Source organism: Pelodiscus sinensis, chromosome 9 (assembly GCF_049634645.1).
Source record: "Pelodiscus sinensis isolate JC-2024 chromosome 9, ASM4963464v1, whole genome shotgun sequence".
NCBI lineage: Eukaryota > Metazoa > Chordata > Testudines > Trionychidae > Pelodiscus > Pelodiscus sinensis.
The window spans coordinates 34638729-34658006 of NC_134719.1; the positions used below are offsets into that span (position 1 = coordinate 34638729).

At 41.7% G+C, this 19278-nt stretch overlaps 1 long non-coding RNA gene across 1 annotated transcript in view; it reads left to right on the forward strand.

Annotated features, from left to right (window-relative positions):
• Nucleotides 1–19278, forward strand: part of LOC142830584 (uncharacterized) — a 101354-nt gene that overhangs the window by 66652 nt on the left and 15424 nt on the right. The window lies entirely within an intron of this gene.

Sequence of the window (19278 nt, forward strand, 5' to 3'; positions counted from 1 at the left end):
TTGCCAGTCTTATTGAAACCAACTCTCATTTGGAGACTAATTTGACTCCACCAACCACCCATATGCTAACAGCATTTGGATAGCTTCAGCAGGGTAGCCAAGTTCATCTGTTACTGGAAAATTGTAAACAACAAATAGTCTAGCAGCACCTTAAAGACTAACAAAACACGTAGATGGCTTTCGTGGGCTCAACCAACTTCTTCAGATGAATGGCATTTGGATAGTTATTGCCATCCCGATATTCCCCAAAAAGGCTGTGCCCTCTGTCAGCCCCAAGGTGGATTTCAAATACTAGTTAGTGCCTTCACCATTTCTAACACTTCCACTGGATTCCAAAGCTTTGCAGGGGAACCTATGTTAGTCTGTGCCTGGAAAAACTTAAACGACAAATAGTCTAGCAGCACCTTAGAGACTCACAAAACATGTAGATGGTAACATGAGCTTTTGTGGGTACAACCCACATAGAATCATAGAGCTGGAAGAGACCTCAGGAGGTCATGAAGTCGAACCCCCTGCCCAAAGCAGGACCAATCCTAACTAAATCAACCCAGCCAGGGCTTTGTCAAGCTGAGACTTAAAAACCTTTAGGGATGGAGATTCCACCTCCTCCCTAGGTAACCCATTTCAGGGCTTCACCACCTTACTAGTGAAATAGTTTTTCCAAATATCCAACCTAGACCTCCCCCACTAACTTGAGGTCATTGCTCCTTGTTCTGCCATCTGTCACTACTGTGAACAGCCTTTCTCCATCCTCTTTGGAACCTCCCTTTAGGAAATTGAAGGCTGCTATCAAATCCCCCCCTCACTCTTCTCTTCTGCAGACTAAACAAACCCAAATCCTTCAGTATCTCCTCATAGGTCGTGTGCTCCCGCCCCCTCATCATTTTGGTTGCCCTCCACTGGACCCCCTCCAATGTGTCCACATTCTTTCTATAGTGCGGGGCCCAGAACTGGACAATACTACACGTGGCCTCACCAGAGCCGAATAAAGGATAATAATCACGTCTCTGGATCTGCTGGCAGTGCTCCTCTTAATGCACCCTAATATGCCATTCGCCTTCTTGGCTACAAGGGCACACTGACTCATATCCAGATTCTCATCCACTGTAATCCCCAGGTCCTTTTCTGCTGAACTGCTACTTAGCCAGTCGGTCCCCAGCCTGTAACAATGCTTGGGATTCTTCCATCCCAAGTGCAGGACTCTACAGTAGGGGGTGTGGCTTGTGACTTGTCCTTTTTGAACCTCATCGGATTTCTTTTGGCCCGATCCTCTAATCTGTCCAGGTCACTCTGGACCTTGTCCCTGCCCTCCAGCTTATCCACCTCTCCCCCAGCTTAGTGTCATCTACAAACTTGCTGAGGGTGCAATCCATCTCCTCATCCAGGTCATTAATAAGGATGTTGACCAAAACCAGTCCTAGAACAGATCCTTGGGGAACTCTGCTAGAAACTGACCAGCAACCTGACTTTGAGCCATTGATCACTACCCATTGGGCCCGACAGTCTAGCCAGATTTCTATCCATTTTATAGTCCATTTATCCAATCCATACTCCCTTAACTTGCTGCCAAGAATGTTGTGGGAGACCATATCAAAAGCTTTGCTAAAGTCAAGGTATATCACATCCATGGACTTTCCCATATCCACAGAGCCAGTTACCTCATCATAGAACCAATCAGATTGGTCAGGCATGACTTGCCCTTTGTGAATCCATGTTGACTATTCCTGATCACTTTCCCCTCTTCCAAGTGCTTCAAAATGGATTCCTTGAGGATCCCCTCCATGATTTTTCGAGGGACTGAGGTAAGGCTAACTGGTCTGCAGTTCCCTGGATTGTCCTCCTTCCCTTTTTTAAAGATAAAGATGGGCACTACATTTGCCACACCACATCAATTACAAACACAACTGCTACAGTTCTCCTTACATAAAAGGCAGTGGCTACGTCTAGACTGGCATGATTTTCCGCAAATGCTTTTAACGGAAAAGTTTTTCCGTTAAAAGCATTTGCGAAAAAGAGCGTCTAGACTGGCACAGATGTTTTTGCGCAAAAGCACTTTTTGCGGAAAAGCATCTGTGCCAATCTAGATGCAGTTTTGCACAAGAAAGCCCTGATTGCCATTTTCATCATCAGGGGTTTTTTTTGCGCAAAACAGTTTTTAGCTGTCTACACGCGCCCTCTTGCACAAAAGCATTTGCGCAAGAGGGCTTTTTCCTGAGCGGGAGCAGCATAGTATTTGCGCAAGAACACTGACAATCTTACATTAGATCGTCAGTGTTCTTGCGCAAATTCAAGCGGCCAGTGTAGACAGCTGGCAAGTTTTTCCGCTAAAGCGGCTACTTTTGCGGAAAAACTTGCCAGTCTAGACGCAGCCAGTGTATCTGATGTGTCACACTTACCATGTAGGCTCTTTTACCTAGTGCTTTGTATATTTTATGCCATTTATAACAATACCTTTATTTTATGGTAGTGGCCAAAGACCTCATTCAAGATTGCAGCCTATTTTTATTTAGTATAACCAACTCAGGGGGCATTGGTCCTAGATAGTGTACAAACAACCAAGGGAACACTCTGTGCCCCAATTCTACTAATGCAGAAGTACCTTCACAATTGTGCTAAAAACCACACAAATACAGAAAGCTTCCATGTTATTTGTAATAAGTTCTAATACAAACCACCACATGGAGCGCTGTTGGGGGTCACTGGGCATGATCCTAGGTAACTCGGAGGAGTGGAAGATCAAAAGAATCAATGAAGTGCCCCCACTCTAGGCCCAAGCACCTCCCCCTTCTGCCCCTTTCCCCCCCACCCAGGCATAACTTTTCTCTGGCTAGCATTAAGGAGGACTCTACTGTTGGTCCATAAGTATGCTACAGAATAAGACAGAATAATTTGAAGAACACTAGCTAAAAGAAATATTCAGTTTAATTTTAACAACAAAAACAGTGCAGACTTTACACAAAGTCAGACCCTTAAAAAAGGCTAAGAAATTGCTTCAAAAAAAGATAGTCCCTATTGTAAAATCATACCCTAGGTTACTGCTATGACTTTCTACTCCACAAAGATCACCACAGCGGTGATTACAGCAAAGACAGAAGTAGAGGAATCAAATAATGATAAAATAATTAACTGCAATAACACTGAAGATCCCCAGGCATGGACCAAGGCCCCAAAGTAAGTACTAAGCTCTGTACAAACACACGTGAAAGTGACAGTCCCTGTTCTAAAGAGCTTACACTGTTTAATCAGTAATTACTCAAACAGATTTCCCTCCAGATATGGGCAAGACATTTCCATCAAGGATTTTGCAATACTGTACTTGGTTCCACACAAGCAAGTCACCACTAAAAAGCCAACACAGAAACTAAAGGTTTGATGGCAGTAAGTTGCAAAGAGAAATTCAATTCAAATATAAACCCTTTCTAATTCTAGGGCATTAACTTCAGGATACTGGTTTTTTATATTGCAAAATGAAACAGCTTAGTTTTTACCTGCTTTAAACCACGGCCTCCAGGAATAGTAGTCATCTTAGCAACAAATATTTTAGAAACTGAGCAAAAGGATTTGGCCTGAATTTATAACTGACTCAGGGGGGTGTGGCTAGTGACTTCATCTAAATCTACCCATTCTGTTCCATTCACAATAGGAGTGGGGGGAGGAGGTATGTAATAGGTAATGTAGATGCAAAAAGACTCTATGAAGAGGGGATATTATGTTTCTTTCTTGTATAATGTTGGCTGGGATATTTCTAATTATAGATATTTATACAAAATGTAAAACTCTCAGTGTGTGTGAGAATTCTTAAGCATTTATTTGAACAGGCATACTGTAAGAAAAGAAACAAGTACCTTGCTATGGATGTTTTTTTCCCTGGAAAAGGGAAAGTACAGTGGAATTTTGAACTTTCAAAAGTTATAACCTAGATATGGTCAAACTGTTTCTGGAATTAGCAAAACATAGAGGCCTAGTGCTGCCTGCTTAATAAAAGAAAATATTGTGATTTTGAGAGTCAATTACTTTGTTTCCTTTCCTTTTATTGAATAATTGTCACAGCAAACATCAAAATAACTTTAGATTTAGATTATATTTTTATATTTGTTTTGTGCATTGTGATTGGTGTTCAAAGATACATACAAACACACACACACTTCTAATCCTCATTAAATATTCAGTAGTAACTCCATAGAAAAGGTTGAGTTTTGCTTTTCAAACAGGGATTCAGTTTCTCTGAGTGGAAAAATTGAGAACTACCCACCCAAAAATTATAGCAATTAATCTTTGAATCCAAGATGAATTTCCTGAGAATTTACAAGTGAAGCTGTTTAATTAGTTTAGGAATTAAAAAGAGTCCTTAAAGAAATTCAGCACTCACTGTTCAACATTTTATGTGCCCCAATGACTGCAAAGCACAGACTCTTCAAACTGAACAAATAGTTAAAACTCTTGTGTGTAAATTATTTTTTAATAATTTATTTTAGGATTAATTCCCATTATTCTTCATAACACAAAGTATATCTATCAGCAAAGGCTGAAAAATATAATGTCCAGCAGTTTAAGAAACCCATTTGCATTAAATGACAATTCTTCACTTCTAGAGAAGCAGGTACAAATCTTGGTTTTAATGTAACCTGCCCTACATGTATTTTTAACAGGCACAATTCTGATTTATGTCTTTTAATACAGGAGCCATTCTGATAGATCAGGTGGAAATGAAGCACTACTTAACATTATTGGTATGTAAACAATGTAAGACTGAAATGACATTGAAATTACAATAGAAACTAATAAATGCCAAGATGTTTTTAGGGCCTGATTCTTCAAACAGCTCAGTGGACATATTTCTGTATCAATGCAGGGCATCTTGCAGAATTGGTGTCTTTCTTGTTTTTTGTCATTTACTCCCTGCCAAACCAGGACTTCATTGTTCTGTGTGTCAAAACAAAACTATACTAGCGTCTACACTACCGCTGAGTTCTGTCGACATAACGTCGACAGAACTCAGCAGTTTTGTCGACGCTGGTATACCTCATTTTACGAGGCATAACACCTTCTGTCGACAGAACTCTGTCGACAGAAGGTGTTATTGCCTGTAACGTTGCGTCCAGACTACGGAGTTCTGTCGACAAAGCAGCTTGCTTTGTCGACAGAACTCAATGTGTCTGGACGCTCTTTGTCGACGGAAGTTTTGTCGACAGTATCTGTCGACAAAACTTCCGTCGACAAAACGCGTAGTCTAGACGTACCCTATGTGATGGATCGGGGCCTTGATAAAGGCTGTAACTGCATTATTTCTACCCATTCCATGCTATATCCTGGTGCAATAATTTAAGGATACATGGATAATTAAAAACCTAAAATACTTAATGTGCTTGTCTGTTGTAGTTGAGTAAACCTAAGGAGGAGGGTAAAAGATGGGGAGAGGGAATATTTTAAATCCATTTTTGCCTCTGGCCTCGAATTTTTAAAAAAGTTTACATTTATGACTTGTCAAGTTCAGAAGAACCTTTATTCAGCTAAAGAAACATCTGCACTTCACTTACAACTTGCTCCACTGTTGAAACTCAACTACCTCAATAAGCCACTAATCACATTAGTGCATATACCAGCATCACACAGAATAGGAAAATAAACATCCCTTCCCATATGGCCTTCATATGAAAATTATCAGGAATTCCCTGGGGATCAGATCCTTCAGATCTTTATACATCTCTACTGGCCCTAGTGTTTGCTCTAGCTAAATGCTACTCTGTGGTCCAGGCATGCAGCTGCCACACTCAGCCTGTCGACATAGAGCCTAGTTAGCCCACTCATACTCATACAAATGCTGGCTCTTTGAATTTCCATTGTGTGTGTGCTAGTGTGCATCACTCAACCAGACCTTCAACAGGAGGACATTACTGGTAAGTCTGCTTGGAGAACTGTGACAGATGAAAACAACCTACTATATCTCCAGGTAACAACACTAGTCCAGCCCAAAAGTCTATGATGCATACTTGTATTTCAGGGAATCCCCACAGCAATTGTCCAGGATTTAATGCTATTGCTGATGTGGCATTCTTTATGCTTTATGAAAATAAGCTTATGTTATGAGTACGACATACCTCTCATATGCTTTATGCAAGATGGCTCATGAAAGTTAGACTTGAAAAGGCTGTGATTTACTGGATAGGATTATCCCATGTGTATGTGGGTATCATTTTTGTAGATGAAATTGGGAATATTGACCTGTGTATCTGAATTTCATATTTGCTGCTTGTGGTCATGCCCACAGCTGAAGCTTCAAGTACTACTGTGGAAAAGCCAGACAGAGCTGATAACCCATCAACTAGAACAATGAACTATGAATAGACTCATGGACACTGTAGAGTCAGGTGACCTGGTCACCTGACCTGATACTAACCAAGTCCTTGGTCTGAATAACTGTTCCACAGCAGACTGGAGGGACTCAGAAAAAGGTTTATTATGGATATTCTGTATAATGCAGGGAAGGAAAACAATTATTGTCTATAGCTTGTTTTACCCCTACCTCCCCATCCAAAAGATATAGTTGAAAATTCCTAGAGAAAAAAGGGACTGCAGCTGAAAAGAGAGGAGAACTGCTGTACCCAAGCCAAGAAACACCTGGCCTGTGAAGGACTTTACATGAAACAATAACTATTATTATTATTCGTTATTATTTGTAACCAGGTTTTTAGTGAATCTAGCTTATCTTGTGTGTTTTGTATTATTTTATTAGTAATTGCCTTGCTCTGTTTGCTATGTCTTTGACCACTTAAAATACACCTTTTTTGGGGGTATGTCTACACAACCAAGTTTTGTCAAGGAAACTAATGTTGACATGCAGAAATAAACAACAGCAAAGCCACCAATGTGTGTTCACATTTGCCCCCTCTGTTGACCGATCCTCTTCACATTGGGAGCTCCCCCATCAACTGCAGGCACAATGCATTGTATGTATTTCACAGTGCCCAGTGACACCATCTGTCTCTAGGTGTAGTGTGACCACTAAACAGAGCATGGGGCATCTGGGAACCGTACAAAATGTCCCAGCAAGCACCATTTTATTCAGGGGCCTCCAGTGTCTTTTTGTGCCTTTTTTCTAACTGCCATTCTTTGATGTGTATTGTGGCATTTTGCAGTGAGAAAGAATGGATCCTGCACTTCTCTCAAATGCTCTATTAACTGTCATGAGGATCTCCTGCATGGCAGCAGAGATAATCTTGAAATTAGTAACAGAGAAAGAAGACTCAGAGGAGCCTAACAGCGTGCATGACATGGACAGTGGCTAGCTGTCATTGCATTTGGCAGTCACAGAGCAGCTATAAATACAGAGTGGCACTTTTGGACTAGGGAAACAAGCACTGATTAGTAGGCCATACATTCATGCAGTTGTTGGATGAAAGCCATTGGCTACAGAACTTTAGGATGTGTAAAGCAACCTTCCTGGAGCTGAATGCTGATCTGTCCCCTACCCTGCAGTGCACACACATATCCAATGCAACGCATGGCCAGGAACATGCCTGTAAAGCTTGCACCTGGGAACACAATGATTGGGCTGTAGGATTGTTGAATGGTAAATAAAAGTGCTGAACTGTTATAACAGTGTGCTTTTACTAATCAGAAAACAGGGCACTGAAATGCAATATAGCACCCCTGACAGCTGGTAAGGGGGGTGCTAGCAAAGAGCTGCAATTCACAAATGTGTCTGTCCAGGTACCATAATTAAAGTTGGGAGAGGGGGTGGAGTATATGGGAAAATGGGGACTCCCAGGGTGTGTCTACATTGCACCAGTATTTTGAAATAACAATGCTAGTGTCTACACAGCCATTCTGTTATTGTAAAATAGTTTCAAAATAAAGGAGGGCTTATTCCAAAATCTGTAAACCTCATTCTATGAAGATTAACGCCTATTCCAAAATAGTTATTTCAAAATAAGGCATGTGTAGATGTTCCACTGCTGCTATTTTGAAATAGCCCCTCACCAGAGCCATTCTCAGTTATTCCTCCCCAGTGGCTCCTAGGGCTTTAACTTGAGATAGCATATCTATTTTAGAGAAGCCTGCCTCTTAATTTTGAGGCTTCCCTGCAGTGTAGACGTGCTATTGCAAAATAAGCTATTTTGACATCTTCATCATATGGACCCACGGGAAAGAACCCTTTGAAGAATTTTGCAGGGATTTCAACAACTTCCACCCCACCATCAACCTCAGCCTGGATCAGTCCATGTGAGAAATCTACTTCCTTGACACTACAGTATAATTAAATAATGAACAAATTTCCATCACCCTATACCGGAAACCTACTGACCGCTACACTTACCTTCATGCCTTTAGCTTCTATCCCAGACACATTTCCCAATCTACTGTATATACCCAAACCCTAAGATACAACCGGATTTGCTCCAATCCCGCAGACAGAGACAAACACCTACAGGATCTATATAGAGCATTCTTAAAACTGAAATACCCACCCGGAGAAGTGAAAAAGCAGATCAACAAAGCCAAGAAAGTACCCAGACATAAACTACTTCAAGACAGGCCCAGAAGAGAAAACAACAGAATTCCACTTGTTATCACCTACAGTCCACAACTTAAACCTCTCCAACACATTATAAACAATCTTCAACCTATCCTGGAAAATGACCCCTGACTCTCAAAGGCCTTGGGGAAAAGGCCAATTCTCGCTTACAGACAACTCCCTAGCCTCAAACAAATTCTTTCCAGTAACCACACAACACACTTCCATCATAATCATTCAGGAACCCACCCCTGCAATCAGCTCCAGTGCCAGCTCTGCACACACATCTACACCAGCGATTTCATCACTGGACCCAATGACATCAGCCACCAAATCAAAGGCTCATTTAACTGCACATCCACTAATGCAGGACTATGTAGCACTTTAAAGATGAACAAGATGGTTTATTAGATGATGAGATTTCGTGGGCCAGACCCACTTCCTCAGATCAAATAGTGGAAGAAAATAGTCACAACCATATATACCAAAGGATACAATTTAAAAAAATGAACACATATGAAAAGGACAAATCACATTTCAGAACAGAAGGGGGATGCGGGGGGGGGGGGGGGGAGGAAGGTAAGTGTCTGTGAGTTAATGATATTAGAGGTGGGGAAAGGTAGATGTCTGTGAGCTAATGGTATTAGAGGTGATAATATTAATATTTTTTTTAATTGTACCCTTTGGTATATATGGTTGTGACTATTTTCTTCCACTATTTGATCTGAGGAAGTGGGTCTGGCCCACGAAAGCTCATCATCTAATAAACCATCTTGTTAGTCTTTAAAGTGCTACATAGTCCTGCATTTCGCTTCAGCTACACCAGACTAACACGGCTACATTTCTATTACCATCCACTAATGTGATCTATGACATCAAATGCCAGCAATGCCCCACTGCAATGTGTACTGGCCAAACTGGACAGTCTCTACGGGAAAGAATTAATGGACACAAATCAGATATCCGAAAAGGTAACACACAAAAATCTGTTGGAGAACACTCTAATCTTCCTGGACACTCATTAATGGATCTCCAAGTCTCTGTTTTGTTTCAGACCAATTCCACAAGCCAAATATACAGAGAAGGATTGGAACTTAACTTCATTCACAAGTTTAATTCTTATGCAAATGGTCTGAACTGGGATATAGGATAGCTTGCACACTATCCTCCACCTTTTAATGACTTAACCAACCAACCAAACAAGGGAGGTGCTAATGGTTCATAACAGCCTCTTGTAACTATTTGAATTATCTACTCACTGTCTCTCTTTTTCTTCCTCCCCTTCCTTTTTCCTTCTCCCCCACCTCTCCCTCCTTCCCTTATTTATTCTTGGATCTAGACTTATTATACTCCGGTCATCTGAAGAAGTGGGTTTTGCCCACGAAAGTTCATGATACCATCTACATGTTTTGTTAGTCTTTAAGATGCTACTAGACAATTCATTGTTTTTTAAGCTTATTCTGGAATAGCTTATTTCAAAATAAGCATGCAGGATCGACATACCCCTAAGGAGTAAAACGGAATATGAGAGGGGTAGGAGGTAGCAGAGAGGAGGGGGTGTTTCTGGACACAGAATTTTCAATCTGCTGTGAGGGGGCAAACCTGTGTTGGCTCACTGTGCTATATAATTGAACACTTGAGGATCTCTGTTCCACCATCACCCGGATCATGCATTCTGTGGCCTGCCTGGCAAAAGCCTGGTTGTCCTTGTGGTTTCACAGCTCCCTTTCTAAATGTTGTTCCCTAACTCTGCACTCACTTGCTGATTGATTTAGCACTTCATGAACCAAATCCTTCCTGTTTCTTTTAGAGCACTTCCTTATCTCTTGCAACTTCTCCCATGCAGGCAGGACTCAGTTGTCCAGCACAATGCAAAAAAAGGACTCTGTTAACATTGAGTCCTACCTTGTAACAGGTCACTTACAAACTACTTTTACAATACTTCCATTCACTTTCCTACTCACGCTTACAAGGAATGCATCTCAGCAAGCACCAGATTCATGATAAGTGAGGGTGTGTGGGTGGCTGGTGGCTGTGTATATAGACAAAGAAATTCCAGCTGGGGCTAGAAAATTCCCTTTGCAGGAACATAGTTCTAATTATGCCACGCTTCTCCACAGGCAGGTATTACCCTGGCAGACATCTCCCTGCTCACAGTAAACAAGGAAACCAGGGCACAACTTCTCCAGATTTTTGACCTGTCTATATGCAGCCCATCCACACAGTGTGCTGCGGCAGTCAAAAAGGCAAATAGGATGCTAGGAATTATTAAGAAAGGGATAGAAAATAAGACACAGAATATCTTACTGCCCCTGTATAACGCTATGGTACGCCCACATCCTGAATACTGTGTACAGATGTGGTCTCCTCACCTCAAAAAAGATATTTTGGCCTTGGAGAGGGTTCAGAAAAGGGCAACTAAAATGATTAGGGGTTTGGAACGGGTCCCATATGAAGAGAGGTTAAAGCAACTGGGACTTTTCAGTTTAGAAAAGACGAGACTGAGGGGGGATATGATAGAGATATATAAAATCATGAGTGGTGTGGAGAGGGCCGATAAAGAAAAGTTATTTATTAGTTGCCATAATAGAAGAACTAGAGGGCACCAAATGAAATTAATGGGTAGCAGGTTTAGAACTAATAAAAGAAAGTTCTTCTTCACACAGTGTTGTAGTCAATCTGTGGTACTCCTTGCCAGAGGAGGCTGTGAAGGCTAGGACTATAACAGAGTTTAAAGAGAAACTAGATAATTTCATGGAGGTTAGGTCCATAAAAGGCTATTAGCCAGGGGATAGAAATGGTGTCCCTGGCTTCTGTTTGCCAAAGGCTGGAGAAGGATGGAAGGAGACAAATCGCTCGATCAATGTCTTCGGTACCCTCTCTGGGGCACTTGGTGCTGGCCACTGTCGGCAGACAGGCTACTGGGCTAGATGGACCTTTGGTCTGATCCAGTACAGCCGTTCTTATGTTCTTATGGGTTTTGGTTCCTGCACAAGTGATTGATGCATGGTACAGGCTATTGTCCTACAATGGGGGAGGGGACAAAGCTGCACTCCAATGGAATCTGTGGCAAAAAATTAACAAGTACCTCACAAAACGTTTTTACAGCCTCTCTCTGCAGAAACCCATGGAGATCATGGTGAGCATCAATATTCTTCTTGGCCATATCAATTAGGTACACAGGTCACAGCTACGTGCAGCTCACAGAAACTCAGCCAGCCTCCCACTTTTCCATATCCTCAGCCCTGCACTTCACAAGTCACACCCACTTAACTTGCATCTCTTCCCCTGCTTCCTGGTCCCTGGAAGGTGTTGCTCAGACTAGCTATGTCCGTCAACAGTGGAGAACAGTTCCTTACTGCCAGACACATGCTCATCTACCTCAACCTCTTCATCTACTATTTCACCCTGTGGGTTAGGTCCTTTGTGTACTGACTCCAAGGTATCCATGAGGCTCTTAGTGATGGGGTCACTACTGAGGATAATATCCATCTCCTTATAGAAATGGCAGGTGAGCATCAGTTTGCTTCATGGGCCTTCTGATAGGCTTGTCTGAGTTCTTTAATCTTCACTCTGCGCTGCAGCGTGTCCCGCTCATACCCCTTTTCATACAAGGATCAAGAAATATGACCCCACATCTCCCAGTTCCTATGGGAACAGCTAGAACTGAACAGACTCCTCTCTCCCTCAGATCCAACAGCTCCACAGCAGTCCAAAAGGGGGAGCATTTTGTGTGATGGCCAGGCATGGGCACCTGGGAAGAAGTGTTGGAGACCACTGCACACTGAGCCACACTGTGGGGATGAGGTCCAGGTGCTCAGGCTGTGTAGGGCACCACGATTGGTACGGTCTGCCCTGCATGGTATACATCATCCATTGCATCAAATGCCTCAACAACCATGTGGATGAAATGTAAATACAGAAAAAAACAGCCAACAGGGAATGGGATTTAAATTTCAGGGGACTTGCAAAGGGGCTGGGTGGGTAGCTATTCATCTAGCTGCAGGGCAGCTGAGTTCAAACTGCTGACCAGACTGGCTGATTGGGAGTTGTGGGCCACTTCCTGAGGCAAGAATCAGTAACAAAATGTCTCAAGGTGTCCACAATGCATGTTTGTGAACAACAAAGGAAGGGAAAAAGAAAAATGTCACTCAAGGAACTGGAAGTTTTTTGTCAATGAAAATGGCCGTTTTTCCCTGACAAAAGTAGGGTTGCCAGGTGTCTGGTTTTTGCCCGGACAATCCGTTATTTCTGGCCCCTGTCCGGTAAAAAAACACAGAAAATATTGGACATGTAAAATGTCTGGTATTTTCTATTTTTCTTGGACGGAAGGCAGCGGTGACATTGTTTCCCTGCTGCATCTGGCATGGGTGGGGAGGGGGAAGGGGGAGCGAGGAGCGCAGGGATTCTTAAAGGTGCAGTGGCCTTTTTTTTGTTCTCCTGTTTTTTTCCCCCCTCAACAACTTTCATCTCCTGGGTTTTTTGTTGTTGTTGTTTTGGGTTTTTTTTTTGCTCAACCAAGTTTTTTTTCCTGCTATGTTCAGGATTTTTGGTGAAAGCATCTGCCAAGCCTAAACATGTTTCATGGTGAACACTCATGCAGCTTTTGTCAACAAAAAGTACTCTTCCTCCACAAAACTTGCCAGTGTATACAAATATTTTTGAGTTAATAAAATTATTTCTGGTTTATAATAAAACTCAGTTTATGTAATTTCTAACTGGGTAGAGGGAGAGTCTGTGTATGCCTTCATATCAAGGAAGAAGGTGAACTTCATATAATTTTGGGTCTATACCCCAAGGCGAACATCTGGGTGCTGGAGTAAATCCCTTAAGCTAAGTCCTCCCCGTGCTGATCTCAGTGGGTATGTCTACACTACCCCGCTAGTTCGAACTAGTGGGGGTAATGTAGTCATCCGCAGTTGCAAATGAAGCCCGGGATTTGAATTTCCCGGGCTTCATTTGCATGAAGCTGGCCGGCGCCATTTTTAAATGCCGGCAGTTCGAACCCCGTGCCGCGCGGCTACACGCGGCATGGAGTAGCTAGTTCAGATTAGGCTTCCTAAAATGGCGCCGGCCGGCTTCATGCAAATGAAGCCCGGGAAATTCAAATCCCGGGCTTCATTTGCAACTGCGGATGACTACATTACCCCCGCTAGTTCGAACTAGCGGGGTAGTGTAGACAAACCCAGTGTCTGTATCTGCAGCAGTTTGTAGCCTTGCCTGTGGGTTTTGCTAGAGGTCCCCGGAGAACCTGGCTCAGCAAGATCAGATAAAAGGGGCCCACACCAACAGGGAAGGAGGGCTGGGTGGTGTCTAAATACCTCAGGTGACATACCAGGGAGTCCCAAACTGTCACACTGATCTTTCAACCAGTGTTCCCTCTAAGCTGTGCAGCAGCACAGCTTCACAGGTAATTAATCAGCCCTGCCAGTCAGAGGCTCAGGGCTTAATGCACAGAGTTGAGTGACTGGACTGGGCTGATTAATCTCCCTTGATACACTGAGGCTATGTCTAAACTGCAGAGTTATATCGGAAAAAGATATTCAAATTGCAAACCGCAGAAGAAGATATACCTACACTGCAAAAATCCCTCTGTTCTGTTAATTAACTGTAAATTTTCTTGTGCAAAAACACACTTGAGGTGTGGATGCTCTGCGGGTTTTTGTGCAAAAACAGCTGGTTTTGTGCAAAAAACCCTGTAGTGTAGACATAGCTTTAGAAGTTTGAGAGGAGTCCACTGTGGAGCTGGTGCACTTATGAAGGCAATTATCAAGATATACTATTTTACCCTTTAAAGTGCTAATGCTCAATGGCTGCTAGATTACGGAGTGTCAAAATCATTCTGTAAAGACCATTCTCTATTTTTAATTATGGTCCATGGTCTGACGGTATAAATGTAGGGCTTTATAGGTCCTTCAGTCCAAAAGTAACTCTGATTGATGTCAGTAGAAAGTATGCACAGAGACTAGGTTACAGTAAAGTATTAGTAATTTGCTTAGTACCTTACTGTTACATTCAGCAATCATTGAGTGGGAAAATGTTAACCTTTAGGAAAACCACTACTTTGCCCCTAGCATTTCCTCCTTCTGTACACCTTTCCTGTCCCTCCCTATTTTCGCTTCATTAGTTCTCAATCCCTCCCATCTGTTTAAATTGCCAGCAATGTCCACTTTAACTATGAAGCCTGATTATATATTGACAAAGAGATTAACACAGAACAGTTGGAGGTTAGCACTCTCAGAGCTATTATTTTGGGCTGTCTAAAATAATGCATCCATTTATAGATTTCACATTATATTTTCAGGGCTAACTGCTTTCCTTTTTTATAAAAAACAGATTATGTAAAATCTGAATACACAATGTCAGAAACATAAATGCATTATCCTGGCATTCTTTTACACACACTGACTCAGAATGTGAAGAGAGATCTTCATTGTCATGTAGAACACTTCAGTTTGAAGGGCAGATCTAACCAAAGATCAATTTTGACACAATGATTATACACAGATTGCAATAATAGATTTGAAGTATGGGTGCTAGATGTCCTAACCAGTCTTACTTCCATAATTTCATGAAGAGACCCTTCAGTTAGATTCCAAATGTCAGTAATTCTCAACCTTTCCTGGGCTATGTCTCCACTATAAAGAAAAGTCGAAAAAAGATACGCAAATTGCAAACCACAATTTATGTATCTTTTTCCGCTTTTCTTTCAAAAGAGGCTTTTCTGACATTTGGCCCATCTACATGGTTTAGAGGTTTAGAAAAAAAAACCTCTTTCAGAACATCCCTTCTTCCTCATAGAACGAGATTTACAGGGGTGCTGAAAAAACGCATCTGCTTTTCCGAATTTTTGTTCAGAAAAACAGACATGTTCCTTGGACACAGCAGAGCTTTTCCGGGATACCTCCGGTAGGTTCACCTCACTTAAAAACTTGCTTAGAAAATCAGACAAAAGAAAATACAAAAATGTCTCCACACATTATTATTGACAACTTGCTGACTTTCTCATTTTTAATCATATAACTGTAAAATAAATCTTAACCCTCAGGTTGAAAAATACTGATACAGTATATAGACTAATAAAAATAATCTGTATGAAGTTTTAGATGGTTCTGACTTTGCTAGTGCTTTTTATGTAGTGACTTGTAAAATTAGGCTAATATCAGGATGAGCTGATGTACCCCCTGCCTGATCTCTGCATTCCCCCAGTGGTATGTGTACGCCTTGTTGTGAGCTACTGCCATATAATACTGTACATACACTTGCATTTTATAGGCATACAATTAAGACAGGATTATACAGTTCAGGCAAATCAAGCTTTTCACACTCTAATCCTGCCTCTTCCTTCTATGGCATGGTCTTAAATCAAAGATTATCTTTCAAAATATATACGGTGCACCTTTCTATCCCTTCTCACTTTATCCACCTCACCCCAATAGAATCAGGTAAAGTTTCATCATTTTTACAGGCATACACAATACTGTTCCCCATCCTTAGTGTCAGGCTCCCCTCCTGAGCTACTGTCAGTGACATCCCAATCAAATGCTTGCTCACTGGCTGTAAATCTCTCCAGTTCTTCTGAAATACTCATGCTTCAGGAAGCTATTTAGTGCTTCTGACCTACTTGTTTTACTTGTAGCTTTTCTCCAGGCTGCTTCTGCCTTGCAGGTGAGTATGAGTTAGCTCTGATGCCCTCTACAGGCCATCCCCTACTTAGCATTGAGATTTGATGTCTGCATATACAGGAGAGAGAGAGGTAGCCATGCCAGACTGTATTAAATTGAGAGTTACTGATAAAACTAACACCGGAGACTAGGTTGAAACTCCCACTTAAGAGCCTCACTTTGGTCTGAGGTATACAGGTGAAATTTTCACTGGAGTCGTTAACTGGGACAGAGGTAATTGATCAACCTTATTTACTGGGATGGAATCTAAAATGCTAACTGTTTTACCTTTGGACGGATTCCACTGTGAGCACAGTTTGTTTACTGAGGGCACACATTTATATTTTCTATTTTGTTGAGGGAGTGAGTAGAGGATTAGCTACTAGAGTAGGAGTAACATTCCGTTACTCCTGCTGATGTCCCATCTAAGACTCAAGCCTGAATTAATTGTCCATCCAAAACTTCTATGGGAGACAAGGGTGATTTTGGTGCACAAAGAATTCAGAATCAGGTCCCTTAAATTAAAATCCTCTGTGACATTACAGTCCTCTCTATTGCAAATAACTAGGAGAGCACAAGCAAAATTATAGCTTCAACTCAGGAACATGCAGCTCCATCAGGAACAAATAAGATGCTTACATGCCATTTATCTAATAATCAAATAGTGGAGAAAAGAAATATGAAAGGGTCTGCATGCCTGACACTTTGGACTCAGGGTATGCAGATCTATTTGTAAACAGAATGTTTTTTCAAGATTTCCATGAAACATCAATGACTATTTGTAAGTTATTTGAGGAGAAATGATAGGGAACTGTGTTAGTGCTTCATAATTAATAATAATACTACTTAGCTATTTTCAAGTAGATCTGAAAGCACTTTACAAAAGAATTAAGTAACTTTCCCCCTATTTTACAAATGGGAAACTGAGACATCTAGTGGTGAAGTGACTTGCCCAAGATCACCCAGCAAGCCAGTGGCAGAGGCAGGAATAGCAAGCAATATACTTGCATTTCGTTCCAGGGCTCTAGTCACTGTATCATAGCCTAAGATTTAAAATCTGCCTTAATGTTCTTGAAGAAAAAGTAATCAGTACATGAACAACAGTTGAACCTTTCTAGTCTGGCATTCTCTGGTCTGGTCACATCTGTGGTCCAGCATGATTTTAGTTAGCTGGATATTCACTTATCATGGATGTGGCTAAGTTTCCTCCAGTCCCATAAAGTTTATTTACAGCCACCAGTTCTAGCTCTTAGTGTTCTGCGCTGTTATTTAGCTCTAAATTACCCTAAATGTCTTCTAAGGGACCAGCAAGCAGTGGAAGTGTTGATAATGTTGCTAAGCATAAGCGTGGTTTTTATGCTTTATCTACTTGCTTCCTTGTGTCAATACAGTAAAATTGTGTAACAATACAAACACTTTGTTATGAAGAGAGCTGATAAGCCTTGGCTAGCTGTAGACTTGTATAAGGTGTATCAGTACAGGAATATATTATTAAGCAGCATTGCTAGCATTGTTCCATTTATTTGCCTCAGTAAATTAAAATAAAGAGTTCCACTCACTATAACATTGACCTGTGGTTCGGGAAATTCTCTGGTTCATCAATGGTCAGGTCCTGAAGTTGCCAGACTAGTGAGGTTCCACCTGTACATTAAAAAAGCACCTACATTAGGGGAAGTTGCAAAAACCAGCAAAAGATCCAGAGAGGTTAGCAATAAGGTGACTAATCCCTAATATAAAATATTTCCGAGGAAAAACCATAGTACACATACCAAATACGATGGACATAATCAAGCATTCTCATCCACCACTTTCAACTGAATTAATTTAATCTTCTCTCAATACTGTCCTAATTTATAAAGGACCACATGTTCCACTATAGTTAAGGCTGAGAGAAGCCCTTTGTATTCCAAGGACAACTCTTCCACATACTCTGCATGATGATTTGGATTGAATTGTTGTGTGTATTCCAGAATGTAGGGGAATACACTGAGGGTGTCTAAAATACCTCTCTGCCTGCTGTGAGTATCTTGGGAAGTCTAAGCCCCACTCCCTGGAGAAGATCTGATCCTCTGGGCAGGAAGTGGAGAAAATGCATATTTGAAGTGGCACCAAGAACAGGTTGCTTCTACTAGGGATGTAAAAATTTGGTTAAAACAGTAATCATGTAACTGCTGAAAATCTTAGGGTGTGTCTAAACTACATGGCTCTGTCAATGGAGCCATGTAGATTAGACAGATAGGCAAAGGCAAATGAAGCCGCGATTTAAATGATCGCGGCTTCATTTAAATTTACATGGCTGTCGCACTAAGCCCTCGTGGGATGAGGTTTACCGGGGCTGCCGACAAAGGGCTTTGATGTCGACAGAGGAGCGTCCAGACTAGCACGCTGATCAGCTGTTTGTCAGCTCAGTGCGGCAGCCATGTAAATTTAAATGAAGCCGCGATCATTTAAATCACGGCTTCATTTGCCTTTGCCAAAAAACCAAATCTACATGGCTCCGTCGATGGAGCCATGTAGTTTAGACGTACCCTTAGTGATTACAAGGTTATATGCACTGCGGCTTTGCAGTATAAAGCTTATCTCAGTCTTCTTGGGGAGGCTTCAGGAAAGCCGCTTCCCCAGGAACTGGGACTGCTGGCTCTGTTCCTGGGGAGGCAGCTTCAGAGATTAATTGATAACATTAACCAATGCCTTTCCTTTGCTAAAACAAAACTTGTATTTAAATGAGTACTAAGCCAGTTCTATATTCAATGAACCCCACAATCCTACATGTAATACATTTTACAACCCTTCACCTCTTTTTTTCAACCTAATCACTCTCACCCACAGTATTCAACACTATACTTCCACTTACTGAGCTTTAAACCCACAAACCATATCCTGTAGCCCACCTCAGAGATGGTAGTTCTCATGGTGAGAAGACCCCTGTGCTCCATCACTGATACAGCCTACCTAACTCAGCACTGAAATGAAGCATATCTCAGGAATGCACTGCTCCTACACATGCAGGGGGTCAGGGAGGCAGGCAGGAAGAGATGGTCAGATCAGCCAAGTGGAAATTGGAGCCTACAGATTTCCTCATATCCTAATCACAGCCCT